Source organism: Stegodyphus dumicola, chromosome 8 (genome assembly GCF_044657685.1).
Source record: "Stegodyphus dumicola isolate Sdum_Otavi_A_Nest chromosome 8, ASM4465768v1".
Lineage (NCBI taxonomy): Eukaryota > Metazoa > Arthropoda > Arachnida > Araneae > Eresidae > Stegodyphus > Stegodyphus dumicola.
In genome coordinates, this window is record NC_140775.1 from 109544845 (window position 1) to 109566217 (window position 21373).

Here is a 21373-nt window from a genome sequence, read left to right on the forward strand (position 1 = left end):
AGGGCCCTTTCGGCCGCGATAACGCTCAATGCTGACCTCTGTGCCCCACATGTCAGTGACGGCAAACAGTTGGTCGAGGAAAGGGTGTGGGATGACTTGTACATAAACAAGTGGCATAGGATGTCTGGAGCCGGGCTGGTAAAGCCGAACGCTGCGATGCACTTTAAATCCCAGTAAATCCTCTTTGACGTCCTCGACATCAGTTTCCACAGGGAGGCCTCTGACTATAATTTTGACTGGCCGGTCCTGTTTAAGATCAAAAGTTTTGAATTGGATGCCGGCTTGCTTCATCCAACGTGTGACCTCCCTGAACTCCAGTTCAGTCTGTACAAAAATTTTTAAATATGGTCCTGTTCCGGTTTGACTAGAAACTTTCACTATACCGAAGTTCCGGTTTGATTAGAAACAAACTTTTCTCTGCCTCGAAATGGCAACAGTGAGAACTTGACTTTCGATTTGTTATGACGCAGCTAGAACGCTGCTCCTGAGATATAACATTAGATTCGACTCTAGATTCTAGATTAGATTAATTTTAGTATTTTAATAAATCCTTTTTAAACTAGATTGAGTATTTGATCATAGAATTATAGCTGAACCACCGCTTGCAGAAATTTAGATTCACAGTTAGATGCGTAGGCAGCGACATTCGTGATTCGAATAGTGTACGTTAGTGCGTACATAAACATTTTTTGGTGCTATATGCCGGGAAGTCGGCTAATATTCGAAAATATGGATTCGTAAGTATGGATAGCACGGTGTGAAGTGTGCGAAGCCTGCAAAAAACAGGTAGGATAAGTTTTCTATTTTAAAGTAATTATGGAAGATCCTGTCGCTAAGCTTGTCGCTAATCGAAACGCAAAGTATTAAGGACCGCAGTGTCCAAGGTACTAAAGAAAATTGAGACAGAATTAAGCAAAGATGACGTTAGTATAAATGTAATAAAAGAAACTTTAGAAATATTAAATGAAAAGGCAAAAACTCTGAGTGATTTAAACACTCAAATAGAACAGGATTTGAAGGTCCCAGAGGATGAATTTGAACTTGAAGTTTCATCCGCTCTAGAATATGAAGAAAAAATCCAACTGTGGCAATTTAGAGCAAGAAAAATTTGAGGGAATTACACAAAGTCGAAAATTCGGATCCTAATGAAACCGCTATAGATTCCAAACTTGAAAATAATAAAATTATTCGCCTTCCAAAATTGACTATCGCTAAATGTTTTGGTGATTCTAGCAATTGGCAGGAATTTTGGAGTCAATTCGAGGCAGCTATCCATAACAATGACTCATTATCGAAAGTAAATAAGTTCAGTTACTTAAAGTCATTACTAGGTGGGGTAGCTTATAATGCCATTTCCGGACTCTCGCTTACAAATGAGAACTACGATTCAGCTATAGAATGGTTGATTAACAGGTTTGGGAGAAAAGATTTGGTAATAAATGCTCACATGAATAAACTGTTAAATCTTTCCCCCGTTAGAAATGTAAGGGATATAGAAAATCTTAGGAATTTATATGATCAGTGTGAAACTCAAATTAGATGCTTAAAGTCAATGAACGTCGTATCAGAAACTTACGGTAGTTTACTTTGCCCAATATTGTTAAAATTAATTCCATCAGAGATAACATTAGAATACAGTCGCAGTAGAAACATTGACCAAACATGAAACGTTAACGAATTAATGGAATTTATTCGTAAAGAAATAGAAAGCCGCGAAAGAGCTGCGCAGTTAAATGAGTGTAGAGAAACAAAAACAAAACACCGAGCGGGAATGATTCATAACTGGAGACATAAATCAAACGATCGTCTCCACTCCGCTCACGATAATGTAAACAACAAGCGCAGTAAACAGTTTGAAAAAGTTCGCCGTATGAATATGTTGCTCCAGTCTCTAGCAGAAAATGCATATATTGTGACGAACTACACGATTCGGAGCGCTGTGAAATTAAAACCGTGTAGGAGAAAAGAAATATTTTAAAATCTGAAGCCCGATGTTTTTTGTGCCGAAAATCTCAACATAAAATTAAGCAGTGTAAGGAAAGAAAAATGTGCGAAATATGTAATAAAAAACACAATAGGTCTATTTGTTTCCAACTCGAAACCAAATCGGAGAAAAACAAGGTCGTGTCGACGATTCCATCCAGTAAAAAAGATGTTCAGATTAGTCAATTAAAAACCGAAACCTTCCGCAGTGCATTGCTACAAACGTGTACTGTGATGATACGTCCATTTTCTGAGAAGGATAATTTAGAACCAGTTCGTATTCTATTAGACAATGGATCGATGATAAGTTTTATAATTCGGGACATTTCAGAGAAGTGTAAATTACCTGTTATTCGAAAGGAGACTTTGCCCGTATTTGCCTTTGGGGTTAACCAGGCAACAGAACAAACTTACAATGTTGTTAAAGTCAAACTAGAAAACAGAAGTAAACCATCCCTAAATATAGAAACTGAAGCTTTAGAAACTAACCAAATATGTGCAACTAATTTGCCTTTCCCTGATATCCCAGTTTCCAAAATTAATAAAGAGATAATATGACTACAATTAGCTGATTCTTGTCAATTCAGTGACAAAAATATTGCTGTTTTGATCGGAGCAGATTACTATCATGAAGTAATAACTGGTAGACTTAAACGTTTTAAAAATAAACTTATAACTTCCGAAACAATATTTGGATGGTGCCTTCAAGGCCGGACTGATTGTAACGGTGAATTGTTAAACATGGACATTATTGTTGACGACAAATTGGTCTCAACACAGTTAAAGCAGTTTTGGGAATTAGAAACATTGGGAATTGAACAAGGGAAGGAAATTAGTAAAATAGATAATGACATTTTAGAGAATTTTAACAGAACTATCAAATTTAAAGAAAAGCGATATGAGGTTAAACTCCCTTGGAATGAACATTCGTCTGAATTAAAAACGAATTACGTAAATGCAGAAGTTCGCTTTAATAAACTGATTCAAAGGTTAAGAAATGATCCACTGCTTCATCAGCAGTATCACTCAGTTATAGAATAGCATTTAAAAATGGGTATAGCTGAGGAAATTGATCCAAGTTCTGAAGAAACAGGAAGAATTTATTACATGCCTCACCAGTCAGTTATTCGACCTGACAAACCTGTGAGAGTTGTATTTGATGCATCCAGCCATTCGAAAAATGAATACTCTTTAAACGATTTTCTCTCTTCCGGTCCTAATTAAAATCCACCATTGTTAGAGATATTAATACAATTTCGTATACATAGCATAGCATTTACTGCCGACATTGAACAAGCCTTTCTCCAGATTTCTCTGTCACCTGAAGATAGGGATGCTGTAAGATTTTTGTGGGCAAATAACCTTACAGATAAGGATGGGAAACCTAACACGAAAATACTTAGGATGACTCGCGTTTTGTTTGGAGCTACATCCAGCCCATTTTTGCTTGCCGCTACTATCAAACATCACATAAATACCTGTAAAGAAACAAATCAAAAAGCAGTTAAACTATTGAACGAATGTTTATACGTAGACGACTTAATAGGTGGGGATGAAGAGGAAAACGAAGCTAAACACATGTATGAAGATATTAGATATAATTTGAAGGCGGCTGGTTTCAACATGCGAAAATGGAAAACAAATTGTGGGAATCTGCAGGAAGTTTTTGACGAATACGAAAATGGTGAAATCCAGAAAGTTCTGGAACAGATGGTATTGGGATATAAATGGAATTACAAGGAAGACCTTCTGAAGATAGAATCGCAAACTCTAACTAATTAAGGGAAAACAAAGTTAATGACAAAAAGAGAAGTTCTGAAAACCATTGGAAAGCTTTACGATCCCATTGGATTTATAAGTCCATTCACCATTAGGGCAAAAATACTAATGCAGGAAATTTGGCAATTTGGGGTAGATTGGGATGATCCGTTACCATTGGACTTTGAAAACAGAATGAAAAAATGGATTAATGAACTGTCAGCGATTCAGGATGTAAACATTCCGCGACATTACTTCCGAAAGACTAACAAGTCTGAATTGAGAGATATTCAAATGCATTGCTTTACCGACGCAAGTCAGAAGGCATATGGAGATGTGATATACCTGCGAATACGTCACGACGGACAGTGAAATAGGAAGTAGTTTTGTCATTTCCAAAACTAGAGTAGCTCCACTGAAGAAGCTGTCCTTTCCAAGATTAGAGCTGATGGGGGCGCTCATCGGACCAAGATTAGCCTCAAATGTGAAAGAGCAGTTAGAGAAAAGACTCCAGATGAATGTATATTTTTTGTCAGACTCTTCTGTTACGTTACATTGGATAAAGGGCGGTTTAAATAAATGGAAGCCATTCATCCAACATCGAGTAATGGAAATACGTGAGAAAACATCACCTGAGTCCTGGAAGTATTGCCCTGGAGATGAAAATCCGGCTGATATGCTGACCAGAGGAACAAAGACAAATTCCACGAAAGGAAAAACTTTATCTGAACTACGAAACAGTGACATGTGGTGGCATGGACCTAAGTGGTTATTACAGAGTATCGATTCGTGGCCAAAACTTCCAGAATCAGTAAAAGATTTCAAAGATAATGAAGAGCTTGAACTTCGAAGGGGAGCTGTAGTGAACTCAACAGTCACAGGTGAAAATTCCATTGAGAACGAATTCATTAAAAGGTATTCGTCATTCAGCAAATTGATTAGAACTACTGCGTGGTGTTTAAGGTTTGCGAACAACTGTAGAACCAATCCACCATTAAGAAAAAGTTTTTTGAGTGCTTCTGAACTACAGAATGCAACAAAGGTGCTAGTCAAATGTGTACAACATTCTGAATTTCAACCTGAAATTAAGTGCGTGCAGTCGAAACGATCAGTTCCAAGTAATAGTAAGGTTTATTCCTTAAATGTATTTCTGGATGAAGATGAACTTTTACGAGTTGGTGGGAGACTACGTTTCTCCAATATTTCAGAAGACCAGAAGCATCAACTTCTTTTATCCAAAAGACATCATTTCACTGAATTACTCATAGATTATTATCATAAAAAATCTCTTCATTCGGGCGTTTAAACAACACTTTCTCTTATTAGACAATTATACTGGATACCTTCCGGAAAAGATAGAGTTAGACGCGTTATAAGTAACTGCATAACGTGCTTTCGAACAAGGAACCAAACCATAAACCAAATGATGGGAGACTTGTCTAGAGATAGAGTTATAATAACTAGACCATTCGAAAAAATAGGACTAGACTTTACAGGTCCAGTTATCACCGAGCCTAATTTGAAAAGATCTAGAGTTACGTTTAAATCATACATCGCGATATTTATTTGCTTTAGTACAAAGGCTATTTATCTAGAAGTAGTATCGGATTTTTCTACTGAAGCCTTTCTAGCATGCCTTAGAAGGTTTATTGCCAGACGATCTAAACCATCCATTGTTTGGAGTGATAAAGCTACGAACTTCATAGGAACGAAGAATGTTCTCGATAAACTCTTTAGAATTTGTACATCGGATCCTATCCAGCGCTTTAGTTCCGAAGAAGGTATAACATGGAGATTTATTCCTCCTTCCTCCCCGTATTTTGGCGGGTTATGGGAGGCTAATATAAAATCAATGAAGAGAATTTTGACAAAGGTCGCGAAAACGACAATTTTAAACTTTGAAGAGCTGTATACATTAATTACACAAATAGAAGCCTGCTTGAACTCTCGACCTCTATCATCTATTTCGGCTGATCCAATAGATCTTCAGCCTTTGACTCCAGGTCATTTCCTAATAGGAGCTCCACTTTGTCGATACCAGAACCGAATGATTCTGTAGATTCTTTGACCTTCTCTTCTAGATGGACTTTAATTCAAAAACTTAGAGCTAATTTCTGGAACCGTTGGAGCGTGGAATATCTTTGCAGAACCGCTCAAAATGGAATGAAGTGAGATGCAACCTCAAGGCAGGACAACTAGTCTTGTTAAAGGATAAAAACAAGACACCCATGAAGTGGACAGTAGCTCGCATCGAGGAGACCTTTCCTGATCCAGATGGACTAGTACGAGTCGTAGACGTCAGAACTTCAGATGGAATCTTTCGCCGAGCCGTCTCCAATATCAGTCCACTCCCATTTCCAAATGTTGTTGGACAATTGTCTAACGGGGGCCGGGATGTTCCGGTTTGACTAGAAACTTTCACTATGCCGAAGTTCCGGTTTGATTAGAAACAAACTTTTCTCTGCCTCGAAATGGCAACAGTGAGAACTTGACTTTCGATTTGTTATGACGCAGCTAGAACGCTGCTCCTGAGATGTAACATTAGATTCGATTCTAGATTCTAGATTAGATTAATTTTAGTATTTTAATAAATCCTTTAATTTTAGTATTTTAATAAATCCTTTTTAAACTAGATTGAGTATTTGATCATAGAATTATAGCTGAACCACCGCTTGCAGAAATTTAGATGTGGCATTTAGATTCACAGTTAGATGCGTAGGCAGCGACATTCATGATTCGAATAGTGTACATTAGTGCGTACATAAACAGGTCCAGTGAGAGTACTCTTAAGGTTTGGACCAATATCTCTTAAGAAAGACACCTGGGTCTTCCAGTTCTTGCTACTCCTCCTATGAATAGCCGGGATTTGATTTTGAGGCTGTGGTGGAGGGGGGGAACGCTCCGTGCCTGCTCGGAACTGGTTTCTCCCTCGGAAGTTTGCTCCTTGACGGGGTCTCCGCCGTTGATGAGCCATTCTTTAATAGTTTCATACTTGTTTTTACTGTTCTTTCTAGCAATATTAGTACTAGCTAAGTGAGAATTTGAAATAGAAGTATTTGAATTTTGAATAGTAGTTTGGTTACTGTTATTATCCACAGTTAAATCAATTATGGGAGGTTTTCCCATTTTTCTAGTGGCGGGAGTAATAAACCCCTCAGATTCCACTGTTTGCGTCTTGCGCTTACGGGCAGAAACAGTTTTTCTTCGGATCTCGTGGGTCGTTTTCGCCTCCGTTTGGGGAGGGAAAGGATTTTCAACGGCTGTAGCGGCCATTTTAGCGAACCACTCAGTCTCGATGATTTTTAGAAATTCATCTCTGGTCGGAGGCAAGTGAAAGATAGGAACTTCTAACACGTTCGCTATCTCGTTGATCTCATGAAAAAGTACTTTACCGGCATTGGCAAGCTGATTATAGCTGGCAGTATCCAAGGAGTCGGTGTTCGTCTCATGAAGTTTTTCTGCTTCCTGAATTGATTCGAACTGATGTTTGAGTTCGTAAAACTGGTTGACAAGTCTTTCCCGTTCATCATCCGGTGCAGGGGTGATTTGCTCTGGTTGCGAATTGCTCACTGTAGTACACAATTGCACAGGCGAAGTATCCAATTTGGTATTTTGCACATTTTGCTGTGAAGAATCAGAAAATTCCATAGTTGAAAGCTGTGTCGGCGGGAGCTCGCAAAGCGAGCGACCGTCCTCGTCCGCGTCCATACTCGGAATCCCCAATCACCATAGATCGCTTTGGGGTTAACACAGGAGGAAACTGGTTCGTCATTACAAACCATGGACCTTATAAGAAATAGACTAACCCAAACAGGTTTTCTCCCTCGTTTGAGGCGTTGCCGGCTGTCACCTTGATCACATCAGGAGGAGTAGGGACAACTTGCAGAAATTTAACATTGGTTGCCTATTGCAGCGTGTATAATTGTCAAGAAAAAGCTGGTTGTAGCGCCTCATTTCACAAATCAGAATTTCTACATATTTTTATTTTTGAAATTGAGATTGATTTTTAAAAATTTAGCATCAAGCATAATTAGCGTTCCAAATAATTATAAAGCTATTGCATGCTTTCAGGGCTGGATATTTTTTGGCTTTTCCTATACTGTAAGGAAATTTGTAACCACTTCTTTTAGAAAATAATATTTTAAATCAGAACTAATAGAAAATTTCAAAAAAGCAATTTTCTCTTACAATTTTTATGCTTTTTATTGGTGTAAGTAAGTAAAAAGTACTATAATATTTAAAAACGAATTTTTGAAAGTTTTGCTTAAAATTCTAAATTGTGCTGCTTTTTTAAAATTAGAGATGAGTATTACAGCACAATTTCTGTAAAGGAATTTTATTTTAATTATATTTCATAATACATCATAGTGATAAACACTTTTGATTCCTAAAAATTTTTTATACATTTAATTCTAATATTAAAATTGTATTTAACCGTGATAATTAATTTTGCTTGTATTTTATAGTGATTATTTTTTTTTTAATTTATTTTTAGTTCTCCATAAGATTTTTTTATTTACTGTTAATTTAATTTATTAACCCAAAGCGGCGGTAGCCTAGAAAGGCTGTTAGTTTCGAAGCGGCATTACTATAGTGTTTTACTATAAGTGTCCGTGTCTCCTTGCAAATTGTTGTTATCAAATATTATCGCCCTGTATTATATGTAAAGAAATTAAATAATGAAGAATCTGCATGAATACATGCATGTTTCTCGCATTGTGACAAAGACAACGGTATCTAGACACATCAAATTTTGAATAATGTAACCCTCCACCCGAACATGGGCATCTGGACGGCCGAATTTCGAATTTGTTTTAATCTATTTCATATTTTGTAAACCTTTAACGAATTTTTGATTAACAAATTCAACGAGTTCAGAGCGAGCACTGTACGGAAAATAACAGTTTTATCTCCAGTGAGGAAATTCTAAAGATATGCTGTTTTCAAATGTATGTGGTTTACGGCCGAAGAACATGATATTCAATAAATATAGGTAACACACAAAACTTTAAAGAAAAAGTTCCTTTTGGGCGTAATATAAAATCTGAGTGCTTCTAGATTTTATTTTCTCTCTCTCTCTCTCTTTTTTTTTTTTTTTTCCCTTCCCGTCATTACGCTCAGAAAATTTTATGCTCCGAATTTTATGAATTATTAAAATAACTAATCCACTTTAATGTTAATAATTTAATTATCATATAATCAAATAAATATGATCGTTTTGTAATGTTATTATAGTTTGGAAAATCACTGCCTGAAAATGTTGATTAAATTAAAAATTTTTTTTTATCAGATCTTGTTTAATTTTACCTTATTTATTTCAAAGCATCACTTACTATCAATCTTATTTAATTTTACTTTATTTTTACGCAAAATTAAGTTCATAAATTTTGTGCTTAGAGTTTTCACCGTTTTACCAAAGTAAAGATGTTTGTACGAGAATTACGCGTGAAAAAAATGCGCGAAATGCAGTGAAAAGTTCTTTAATGAGATATATTAAATCCTATTTGGAAAAAACTGTGGCTTTCATAATCCCATCACTATACAACGTATCACATTTAATAATTAAAAAGAGTTATGTGATACAAACGCCATAGGTTTCAGTGTTAAAGTAAACCAGATCGTCCCTACTCTTTCTCGCCGACATTTCGGTGACGCGCGCCCCGCCCACTGGTTTAGTCTATCTCTTATAAGGTCCATGTTACAAACAAGCTGATAGCTGATTGGTTGAAAACGAACAACTTGCAATTTTTTTGGAAAGGCAGGAAAAAGTCGTACGTCTTTCTTTCAATAGTAAACCAGGCAGAAAAATTGTCCGAAACAAACGGCGTGTGAAACAAACGCTGTGTGATATGGGCCTTATTACTCTCCGCACATACCAAGTAATAAGTACACTGCGGAAAAAAAAAAAAAAAAAAAAAGAAAGTTCTGTATTTGCTGTTCTACTGGGCCGATTGACGAAATTCAAATTGCGTTTTTCACGTCTCGAAAGCGCGACTTAGGATAAGTATTAGATTTATATATAGCAGTGTCCTAATATAGGTATTTTAACACAAAATCGGACTTTTTTAAAAATAACATACCAATTGTTTTCCATATTTCGGTTCTATGACTTAAATTATGCCAAGTTTTGCAAAAATTGCACGAGTACTTTTTAAGAAATTAGCTCTCAAATTTTTAGCTGCTCAGTGTTAATTAAATTTGGTATATATTTATTAATAGCTCTTTTTTATTAAACGTTTTTCATTCTTCCTTTCACATTTCGAAATTTAGGTTCATTCCAAATAAAATTCGCCCATTTTTTACTATTTATTTTTGAAATTTGTATTTTTAAATAATTTTTTATAAATTTTTCGAAAAAATTTTTGATTTATAATTTATAAAATTTTTACCATCATCTTAAAGTGGATGTTTTTTAAGCATACCTGCAAAAAATTAAGTTTTTTTATTATAAATTTCCTAAGATATAAGTGAATTTACATTTAGGCGCGTTTTGAAATTTGGCATATTTGTTTAAAACGATAATGATATCAAATGTGGTTTAGGCACTTCGTTAAAATTATTTGAAAGTAGGAACGATGTCACTTTTTTTTCCGCTCATGCACAAAGTAAAAAAGGTAGGTTGCATATATTAAGAAGTTCGCCAAGTGAATTATTCTTGGCGCAAACCGAAAAAAATTGCGCCAAGATAAATTTTTGAATTTCTCAGCAAATTGCGCACCAAATTTTACAAAATTTAACATTTAGGCATAATTTGAGTCGTAAAATCGAAATATGGAAAAAAAAAAAAAAAAAAAAAAAAAAAAAAAAAAAAAAGGTATGTTATTTCAGAAAAAGTCCGATTTTGTATCAAAATATCTATGTTAGAATAGTGCTATATATAAATCTATTATATATCCTAAGTCGCGCTTTCGAAACATAAAGAACGCAATTTGAATTTCGTCAATTGGCCCAGTGGAACGGGAGATATAGAACTGTCCTTCCCTTTTTTTTTGCGTAGTGTACATATATGCCTAAATCTAACTGTTAGATATCACTGAGTAATTATGGAATAATTCTTTGAAATATAATTCTTTTTTAATTTCTACAAGTTATCGAGAAATATATGCTTATTTATTTATTACAAATATCCAGAAAATTGGCTATCACGCCATTAGATCTCTAGCCTTCCAATATTTGTGAACTTTACAGTTTATAAAAATTAAAAAATTTCAAAAATGAATAGTGTTACATTTACTTATCGTTAAAATAATGTTCGAATTACTTTCTTATACGAAGTAAAAGAATAAATACTGTATCATACTTAAACGGAAATAGACATTTGACCGTTCCCAAATCCATTTGGACGATTTTATTGCATGACATCTATACGTACGAAGTAAAGGAAGTACTGTAATCGCGAAAAACATCGGGTATCATATTTCGACGGAAATAGCCATTTTGACCCCTTTTGAATCCATTTGAACGATTTTTTTGCATGAAGTCTGTACGTACCAACAGTTTTTGTTCTTCCCCCTCTTTTTTAGCCATGACGGCTCTCCCCATCTTAGACCAGTTTTCAGTTTTTTGCTTCTTCCCTTTGTTTAGCCGAAAGGCACCCCTCCTCTGTTAGCCATTTGGCTTTTCTTTGAGGCCCTCTTTCTGAGCTGATGTGCTCTGCCTTGTTTTTGCCCACCTTTGTATTTAGCACCTGTCTCCTTCTGCCTATTACGGAGTAAGATAATGGAGTGTCTTGAAGCATGGTATTCAAGATATTCAAACCCACTTACTGGCAGCAATCATTACAAAAGGTTTTGTTGTTGTTGTACGTACAGATAGAATAAATGCTCTTTTTTTTTTCTTCTCCAAAACAGATTGTAAAATGGATTCTTTGGTGGCGTCTGTACGCATGTATGTACATATTTCGCATGACTCAAAAACGATTAGCAGTAGAACGTTGAAATTTTGCATATGGGACTATTATAACATGTTTTTTATTGCAATCGACCAAACGTGTATATACAGGGTGTTTCATATTGAATAGGACAAAAAGAATGGCATAGTACAAAGTCTATATAATTAATTTGTCAACTTCAGTGTCTTTTTACCGAGTGGAACCAAAAGTAAACTTTAAATTTTGTGCATGGAAAAATTTGTCTTCTCACCTGTTTGTCGAATTGCTTGTTTTGGCTTAGAAACTCTAATTTTAATTGTAAAAAAAAAAAATTTTTTTAAATCTGTTTTTAACTGTATTTGGGGCTTTATATTTTTCTGTATTTTACAATTTTTAATGATGCTTTGAGTTTTTATGTATTTTTGCCTTGCTGCGAAATGAGAAATGTATTTGAATGTGAAATATATTTGTAATGAAATTCGATGAAATAATTTTTTTTGAAATGTAGCAAAGAATATATAAAATTTAATAGGCCGTAAGGAAGTCATATGGTATCCACGTCAGATATTTTTGTGTGCAGAATATACCTTAATTTCTATTAATTGGCTAGCAATGAGCTGTTAATCTTTCCTTGTTGTTCATTAGCAAGCACTTTAGTAAATGAACAAAAAACTTGTTCCAAGTGCAGGTAAATGAGGTGCATCTGTTCTGCAAGAGAACAAGATTCCTCCTCTACTAAGGAGGTAATTAAGGGATTATTGAATGAAGACACATTCATGGGGGGGGGAATTTAAAATCTGAAAAGTTTCAAATTTTAAATTACGTCCAGAGAGCGGTTTTTTTTTAGCATTTTGTGCGTTACTTTTATTTATTAAATATCATGTTTTTCGCACTGAAACCATAAAATTCAGTTCATGAGCAATATCGCAAAATAATTTTAAATTGAACATATCTTTAGAATTTCCGATACACAGTCTCACGCGCTGGAGGTAAAAATGTTTTTCTGTACAACGTTGCCATGGCTCGCTTTGAAATCCTTGAGTTTGTTAATAAAAAATTCGTTAACGTTTTACAAAATATTAAATCGATCATAAAACAAATTCCAAATTTCAAATTTGGGCTTCCAGATGCCCATATTCGCAGTAGGATTACGTCATTCAAAATTCGATGGCTCTAGGTTCCGTGGTTTTACCACAATGCGAGAAACATATATACATTTATACACATTCTTCATTATTTAATTTCTTCAAATATAATACAGGGCGATAATATTTGGTGGCAACAGTTTGAAAAGTGAAACGGTCATTCAGAATGATTCCACGCAAAATCGTAAAACGAAAACAATAGTCCCTCAGGGACAAAGCTCCTTTGGACTAATAAGTAAAAATATAAATAATATTTAAATAAAAATAAAATAAATAAAATCTGAAAGGTTTCAGATTTTAAATTGTGTCCAAAGGGGCGTTTTTTAACGTTTTGTGTGTTACCTTTATTTATTAGATATCATGTTCTTTTCACTTAAACCATAAAATTCAGTTCAGTAGCAATGTTGCAAAATAATTTTAAAATGAGCATATCTTTAGAATTTACGATATCGCGCCCGCTGGAGATAAAAAAGTTTTTTTTTTTTTTCCTCGGCGTAGAGTGTTGCCATTGCTCGCTTTTAAATTGTTGAGTTTGTTATTAAAAAATTCGTTAAAGTTTTACAAAATATGAAATCGATAATAAAATAAATTCCAAATTTCAAATTTGGTCTTCCACATGCCCATATTCGTAGGAGGATTACGTCATTCAAAATTCGATGGCTCTATGTACCGTTATTTTATCACAATGCGAGACATATACATACATTTAATGCAGATTTTTCATTATTTAATTTCTTCAAATATAATGCAAGACTCTAACATTTGGTGGCAGTTTGAAAAGTGAAACGGACATTTATAATGATTCAACGCAAAATCTCAAAACGAAAACAATAGGCCTTTAGGGACAAAGCTCCTTTGGACTAAAAAATAAATATGTAAAAATTAAAATTAAAAATAAATAAATAAAATGTAACTTATCCAATAAGCATACAAGATATAAAAATAAAAAATTAAATGATATATTCTAAATTAGCACTATTTAATGATATTGAGATTTCCCAATTATTCACTGCCCCCACCTTTTCAAATGAAGGAAATATTTTTAATAAATACTGATAATGACATGTAAAATTTAAAAAAAAAATTAAAATGATGAGGACAAATTCTGTATTAATAAACAATAAACAATTACATGAGGACAAGTTATAAAAAGTTTGATTTTTTAATAAAAGTGACGATCGCAAATTATACATTAAAAAATCTGATATGACTTTCTTGTACGGCTTATTAAATTATACGCATTGTTTGGATTTCATTTAAACTTATTTCTCAAATTATTCTAACATGATTAATCAATTCGTCAAAACAGGTTGAAAAACTGCAAATGTTGAAATTAAATATCCCGGTTAATTTTTGTCATACGTAAGTTAAACTCCTTAAAATTTTATTTTTTCATGACAAGTATAAAATTTTCTCAAATACAAGTATAGAAACCAGGAGATCGTATTAAGAGTTGATTTCGTTATCTGCCGAAATCTAATATTTTTTTTAAAATTTGACTTCTCCCAAACATGAATATTTTTGTCATTTAGAACTTTTCTATAATTGGAAGTATATGGTTATGACCAACGAGTGCGAAAATAAGGATTTTTAAGGCGGGTAAGAGGTGGCTGGGTCTGTGTGTGTGTATATATTGTTACGAATTTGGTATTTAAAAAGCGAATGTTAGTTCAATTATAAATTAAATGGTTTTATTTCTTGCGCAGTGCAGCGCGTGACGAATATTAAAAGAAAGCTAAGCCGGAAAATTGAAAATACAAGAGCTCGTGCATTAAATAAATAAATATCTCTTTTTGATTTCGAGAAAGTACTGGAAAATTCTAGCGCGTGATTTTAAAATCTTATAAAAGGAGGAAAACATCTCAGTTTGTAGTTTAATTATTCCAATCTAGATAATCTGTTTCAAAACTTGATAATTATTAATATCTCCAATATTTCTCATTGTACGCATAAGCTGGTGACCACCCACGTGACAGGCTCCTGCCAATCATCTCCCTTACTCCCTACATTTCACAAAATTTGACAAGTTTCGCCTAGTTGGCGCGGCGTAAATCGCCTTAATTAAAAACTTAAGTACCAACGCCTTAGGACAATTTACCAACAGAGACGGTTAAAGTAGTGGTTGGCTACTAATTGCCGCCTAGCCATTGACTCGATTTCGATTTCGATTTCAGTTTGTAGTAGTTGCTTAGTTTGTTTTTGTTTAGAAAATTGCTCTTGTTGATTGTAGCGAATTCGCGGATTAGCGTTCTTTAGCTGTTTTGAATTACGTTCTATTGGACATTTGAGTAGTTAAAAGATAACTACTGTGAGGTATTGTAATACTGCATGATAATTTGAGAAGATTTAAGCATTTTTGTTGTGATAATAATAAATTTTTGTTCATTTTGCATCGGACTTGTGCATTCATTTCATAACGAACCCGTAAGCACGCAACAATTTTTGGTGGCAGCGGTGGGATTTGAATGCCAATTACAAGAGCGATGGAGGAGCAATTGAAACAGCTCATCAGTGCTTTTGCTGCATTTAAAGAAATGAAAGAAAAGATGGATGCTGGTCAGGAAAAGATGGAAGATTCCCTTAAAGGAGAGATGAGATCTGTTAGGGAAGAAATGAAATTGGGCCAGGAATCCGTTAAGACGAAATGAAAGCCGTTCAAGCTGGTCAAGAAGAAATGAAAAGATAAATTACCTGCATAATAGAAAATAAATTTGAAGCTATGGAAGGCAGAATTGACACAGTTGAAAATAAAGTTGGACAAATTGAAGAAAAAGTTTCTTCCGTAAAAGATCAAATTGAAGAAAGAGTTTCTTCGGTGAAAGAAGAAATAGAAGAAAGAGTTTCTTCTGTAAAAGAACATATAGAAGGAAGAGTTTGTGCCGTCCAACACCAAATCGAACAACAAATTGATGATAGGGTTTCTGCAGTAGCCAAAGAAGTGGATATTTTAAAGAAATTCGTAGCCGCAGGGAACAATAGTGATGGTTTTAAATTTTTACCCATGCCTGCTCGTCCCTCTCTGAAGTTATCCACTTATGATGGGAAGACCTCCTGGCAAGTGTACAAAACACAATTTTCTATAGTGGCGGATGCGAATGGATGGGATTCCCAAACTAAGGCCTGTCATCTCGCCGCTTCGCTGAGAGCAGACGCAGCGTATATCCTGCAGACGCTTCCCGAAAACCAAAGACTTGATTTCGAAGCTCTATCCGGTGCATTGGAGCTGCGCTTTGGCGAGAAATGTTTAAAAGACTACAGCAGGCTTCAATTAAAATCCCGTCAACAGAAGTCCACCGAATCACTCCAGGAACTCGCCACGGATGTTGAAAGGCTGTCCCACCTCGCCTTTATGGAGTGCCCGAGAGAAACGAGGGAAATCCTGTCGCTGCAGTACTTTATCGATGGCATCCGGTATCCCGAAATACAGAAGGCTCTACGAATGGCGGATGTTAAAGACTTGAAAAGCGCTTTAGTGTACGCCATGAAATTCGAGGCAGCCCAGCAAGCCACCCGTCGAGATTGCTACCTAGTCAGAGCTGTCCACGAGCCAGGGGATCAACTGATGGCTCGTTTAGATGAATTAGCCAGACAAGTCGACGATTTGATAGGGAGTAGGAGCGAGAACAAAGTGGCTCTAAGGTGTTGGAAATGTGGTAGTGAAGGTCACATACGACGGAATTGCAGAACACCCCGAGGTACGGAAAATAAAACAGATGATTTTACCAGACAAGTCAGTGGCTTGAGACGGAACAGAAGTGAAAAGAAACCAGTTCTAAAGTGCTGGAACTGCGGTGTTGGAGGCCACGTGCGAAGGAACTGCAGAACTCCCCAGAGCACGGAAAATAAGACAGACGAGTTGAACAGACAATTAAACGCTCTCGGACGAAAAAGGAGTGACAAGAAACCAAAATGCTGGAACTGTGGAACTGAAGGCCACGTACGAAGGAATTGCAGAACACCCCAGGGGACGAAAATTGAGACCATTTCTCAGCAACGATGCAGGAAACAAATGAATGACCATATCGAGGAACGGAGGGTACCAGAGAATGAGAAACCTTGTTTTAAAGCGCTTAAAATTTATACAGTGAGTGGCAACAGTAACGGACTGTCCATTAATGGAAATATCGATGGAGTTCCTTGCAATATGATCATTGACACAGGAGCTAATGTTACCATCATTAGGAAAGATTTAGCTGAACAGTTTAAAGATAAACTTATTTGGACGCCATCCTGTGTTACCCTACAGACTGCGTCTGGTGATAAGATCGACATAACTGGGAAGTTAAACGTAAGCATCACGTTTGGAAGTGCCGCCTACCATCACACGGCTTATGTGGCGGATATCACAGATCCATGCATACTCGGATTGGACTTTTTAAGGAAATACAATTTTTCCTTAGACTTGAAAAACAACAAACTGCTTTCAGCATCTGATGGCATGACTATCCATCCTCAAAAGGGATCCTCGCCTGGAAATGTCGACGCCTTGTACGAAAGATCCAGCTCGGGAAGCTGCCGAAATCATACCAGGGTCGAAAAGAAACGCAAGACTACCAGCTATTCTCCATCTCAGAAGCTCTTCGGTCGAGACCTTCGTCTGCCTTGTGACCGCCTGTTTAGTCGCCCTACGGATGTGCCTTCATCGCCTGAGGAACACATCCAAGACGCCCAGGCCCGGTTTGAGGGGATGCACCGTTCTGCACGAAAGCGAGTCAACTTGGCGACGGAGAAAATGAAGACCAGATGCGACACAAGAGCTACTAGACATAGATCCAACAAAGGAGACAAGGTGTGGTTGTGGAACCTGATTCAACGAAAAGGATTGAGTCCTAAATTACAGTCACCTTCGGATGGTCCATATACAGTGCTGAACACGAATGACGTCGTGGTTCGGATCCGTGAGTCTTCGAACACTTACGACAGGTTAGCTCATTACTATGGCCATAGTACATAATGTAAATAATTGTAAATAGTATCAGACCATGGTCCTTTTTTGTTTTTAAATGTGTATTTGATTTGATTTGTATTTAGTATTTGATTTGCATTTAGTATTTGATTTGTATTTAGTATTTGTTTTGTATTTAATATTTGATAGCATTTGATTTGTTTAAGTCAGTTATTGCATTTATTGTTCATGTTGTTTGATATTGTAATGTAATGTTTATGCCACAGTTGTAAGTTTAGCCTCCTGTCCAGGGATTGTACTGCCCGGGACGTGCAGTCCTTGGGAAGGGGGCAGTGTTACGAATTTGGTATTTAAAAAGCTAATGTTAGTTCAATTATAAATTAAATGGTTTTATTTCTCGCGCAGTGCAGCGCGTGACGAATATTAAAAGAAAGCTAAGCCGGAAAATTGAAAATACAAGAGCGCGTGCATTAAATAAATAAATATCTCTTTTTGATTTCGAGAAAGTACTGGAAAATTCTAGCGCGTGATTTTAAAATCTTATAAAAGGAGGAAAACATCTCAGTTTGTAGTAGTTGCTCAGTTTGTTGTTGTTTAGAAAACTGCTCTTGTTGATTGTAGCGAATTCGCGGATTAGTGTTCTTTAGCTGTTTTGAATTACGTTCTATTGGACATTTGAGTAGTTAAAAGATAACTACTGTGAGGTATTGTAATACTGCATGATAATTTGAGAAGATTTAAGCATTTTTGTTGTGATAATAATAAATTTTTGTTCATTTTGCATCGGACTTGTGCATTCATTTCATAACGAACCCGTAAGCACGCAACAATTTTTGGTGGCAGCGGTGGGATTTGAATGCCAATAACAAAAGCGATGGAGGAGCAATTAAAACAGCTTATCAGTGCTTTTGCTGCATTTAAAGAAATGAAAGAAAAGATGGATGCTGGTCAGGAAAAGATGGAAGATTCCCTTAAAGGAGAGATGAGATCTGTTAGGGAAGAAATGAAATTGGGCCAGGAATCCGTTAAGACGAAATGAAAGCCGTTCAAGCTGGTCAAGAAGAAATGAAAAGATAAATTACCTGCATAATAGAAAATAAATTTGAAGCTATGGTAGGCAGAATTGACACAGTTGAAAATAAAGTTGGACAAATTGAAGAAAAAGTTTCTTCCGTAAAAGATCAAATTGAAGAAAGAGTTTCTTCGGTGAAAGAAGAAATAGAAGAAAGAGTTTCTTCTGTAAAAGAACATATAGAAGGAAGAGTTTGTGCCGTCCAACACCAAATCGAACAACAAATTGATGATAGGGTTTCTGCAGTAGCCAAAGAAGTGGATATTTTAAAGAAATTCGTAGCGACGGCAGGGAAGAATAGTGATGGTTTTAAATTTTTGCCCATGCCTGCGCGTCCCTCTCTGAAGTTATCCACTTATGATGGGAAGACCTCCTTGCAAGTGTACAAAACACAATTTTCTATAGTGGCGGATGCGAATGGATGGGATTCCCAAACTAAGGCCTGTCATCTCGCCGCTTCGCTGAGAGCAGACGCAGCGTATATCCTGCAGACGCTTCCCGAAAACCAAAGACTTGATTTCGAAGCTCTATCCGGTGCATTGGAGCTGCGCTTTGGCGAGAAATGTTTAAAAGACTACAGCAGGCTTCAATTAAAATCCCGTCAACAGAAGTCCACCGAATCACTCTAGGAACTCGCCACGGATTTGGAATGTAGCATTTAACACTGCATTGGGAATTCAGAACATATGCTGCTTTTAAAATTTCTGTAATTTTGCTGTGGAAACTCTGTATGGCGTAAGTGCGAAGAAAACGATGCTTAATAATAAAGCTAAAGAGAAATCGGTTAGCAGGAGTGATTGCAGCAGTAGACTGGTAATTGTTGCGATCTCAATGAGAACGTAAGAAACCTTAACAAAGCTTTTGGCGATCGTTAAAATGCGAAACCTTTCAGATTAAAAAAAAGAAAGAATTTTTTTTCTTTGTTACCTTTATTTGTATTAAAAGAAACACACTGAGCAAAGTTTTAACCTCTTCATGTGATAATAATATGAGTTTATTTTGAAAATTCGGAAATGTTGTGATCTGATGCATTTTTGAAGAACAGATCACAAAAGTTAATTAAATATAAGAATAAGGCAATTGTATGAGACCTACCCGTATAATAGCAGAAAGAAATAGATCTAGAAAAGCCGTAAGTCCATAATATTTGTAACTAAATTATCATAGATGAATTCCCATAGCAATAAATAAATTATGCCTTGGGGCTATAAATATGCTATCATGTAAACTAGTTATTCATTTAATTATGACCATCAAGTAAACTGTGTAAGGATATTATTTATTTTACTGCAGGATGTGCAGTTATATTAAGTGCAGATTATGGAAAATGAATATGAAAAAGCTACCTTAAGTTTTTTTTAGAATTCCTTAATTTTCTTTGAAATTGATGATATTACAAGGATACCAGAAACGTTCTTGCCGTTTTGGAAAGTCAGAAAGAAAAAGTCATAAAACAAATAATAATCACCGCTAATCCTCAAAGTAATCACTTTCGGCATCCGGTTCTTTTTGCCAACGAGTGGCTAGCTATGTGAAACCATCGCGGTAAAACTCAGGATGCAAAGTCCGTGAGGGTCTTTTCGAGGTCTGGCCGGTTGTTGAAGGATTTCCCACGAAGATGGTTGTCCAGCGAATGGAAAAGGTGGTAGTCCGTTAGCGCGAGGTCTGAGGAGTATGGTGGATGGGGTAGTGCCTCTCAGTCCCGTCGCTGGATGGTGTCCCTGGCCTCCCGAACCACATGCGGCCTCGCTTTGTCATGGAGGAGGAATACACCCATACAATTGACCAATGATGGCATCAGTGCCTGATGCATACGTTGCAAGTACAGGCCTACCGTGATGGTTTGGCCCGATGGCTGGAGCTCATTGTGAACCACTTGGCGAGTAGTCTACCAGATACAGAGCATGATCTTGCGTGGGTGGAGACAGGCCCGGATACAATAAGTGCGGGGCCCGATTGGATTTTTTTGCGGAGTCCTCTATATATTAAATATTTAAATGTAAATTCAATATATATATATATATCAACTGTCATGGATCATAAGATAGGTAAACTTCTACATACATTAAAAAATAAAAATTCACAGAGTACAAAAACAATTACATTTTATTGAATATGAATTTACATCATTGAATATGAATATATGAATTTACATATTTCTAAGTTTTTGTTCTGTAAATTCTTCTAAAATAGTTTGAAAATCCAATTTCCTTGCTTTTTTACTTTCAATTGACATAATTGCTAAACTATTTAATCTATTCTGAGTCATTGTCGATTTCAGATACTTTTAGCCTGGAAAATGGTCTCTCTCCAGAAGCAACGCTCACTGGAATTGTTAAATATATTCGGAGAGCAATAAACAAGTTTGGAAATGCCATTGCTCTGTCACTTTCCGATAAAAATTTGAACGTTTTAAATAGATATTCAAAAAATTCTGATGGAAGGATAGATTTTAAAGCTTCCATTTCTTCTATCTATATCAGCTTCCTTCACTATTAGTGCATCATTTTCTGTGAACCTAGAATCTGTTAGAGGAATTTCGAATTTAGCTGCATGTTTTTGAAGTGCTTTTTCCATATTTTGAAATTTTCCCAGAAACCCAAATAAGTCATTATGATTTTTAAATTGTTCAAAACGAT

General features: G+C 35.8%; 1 protein-coding gene and 1 pseudogene across 1 annotated transcript in view; both read left to right on the forward strand.

The window, feature by feature from the left end:
- The window catches only part of LOC118187326 (dynein axonemal heavy chain 2-like), a 280776-nt gene that overhangs the window by 159600 nt on the left and 99803 nt on the right, over positions 1 to 21373 (forward strand). The gene's annotated exons all lie outside the window — the stretch shown is intronic.
- On the forward strand, positions 3388 to 6274 carry LOC146995921 (uncharacterized; annotated as a pseudogene).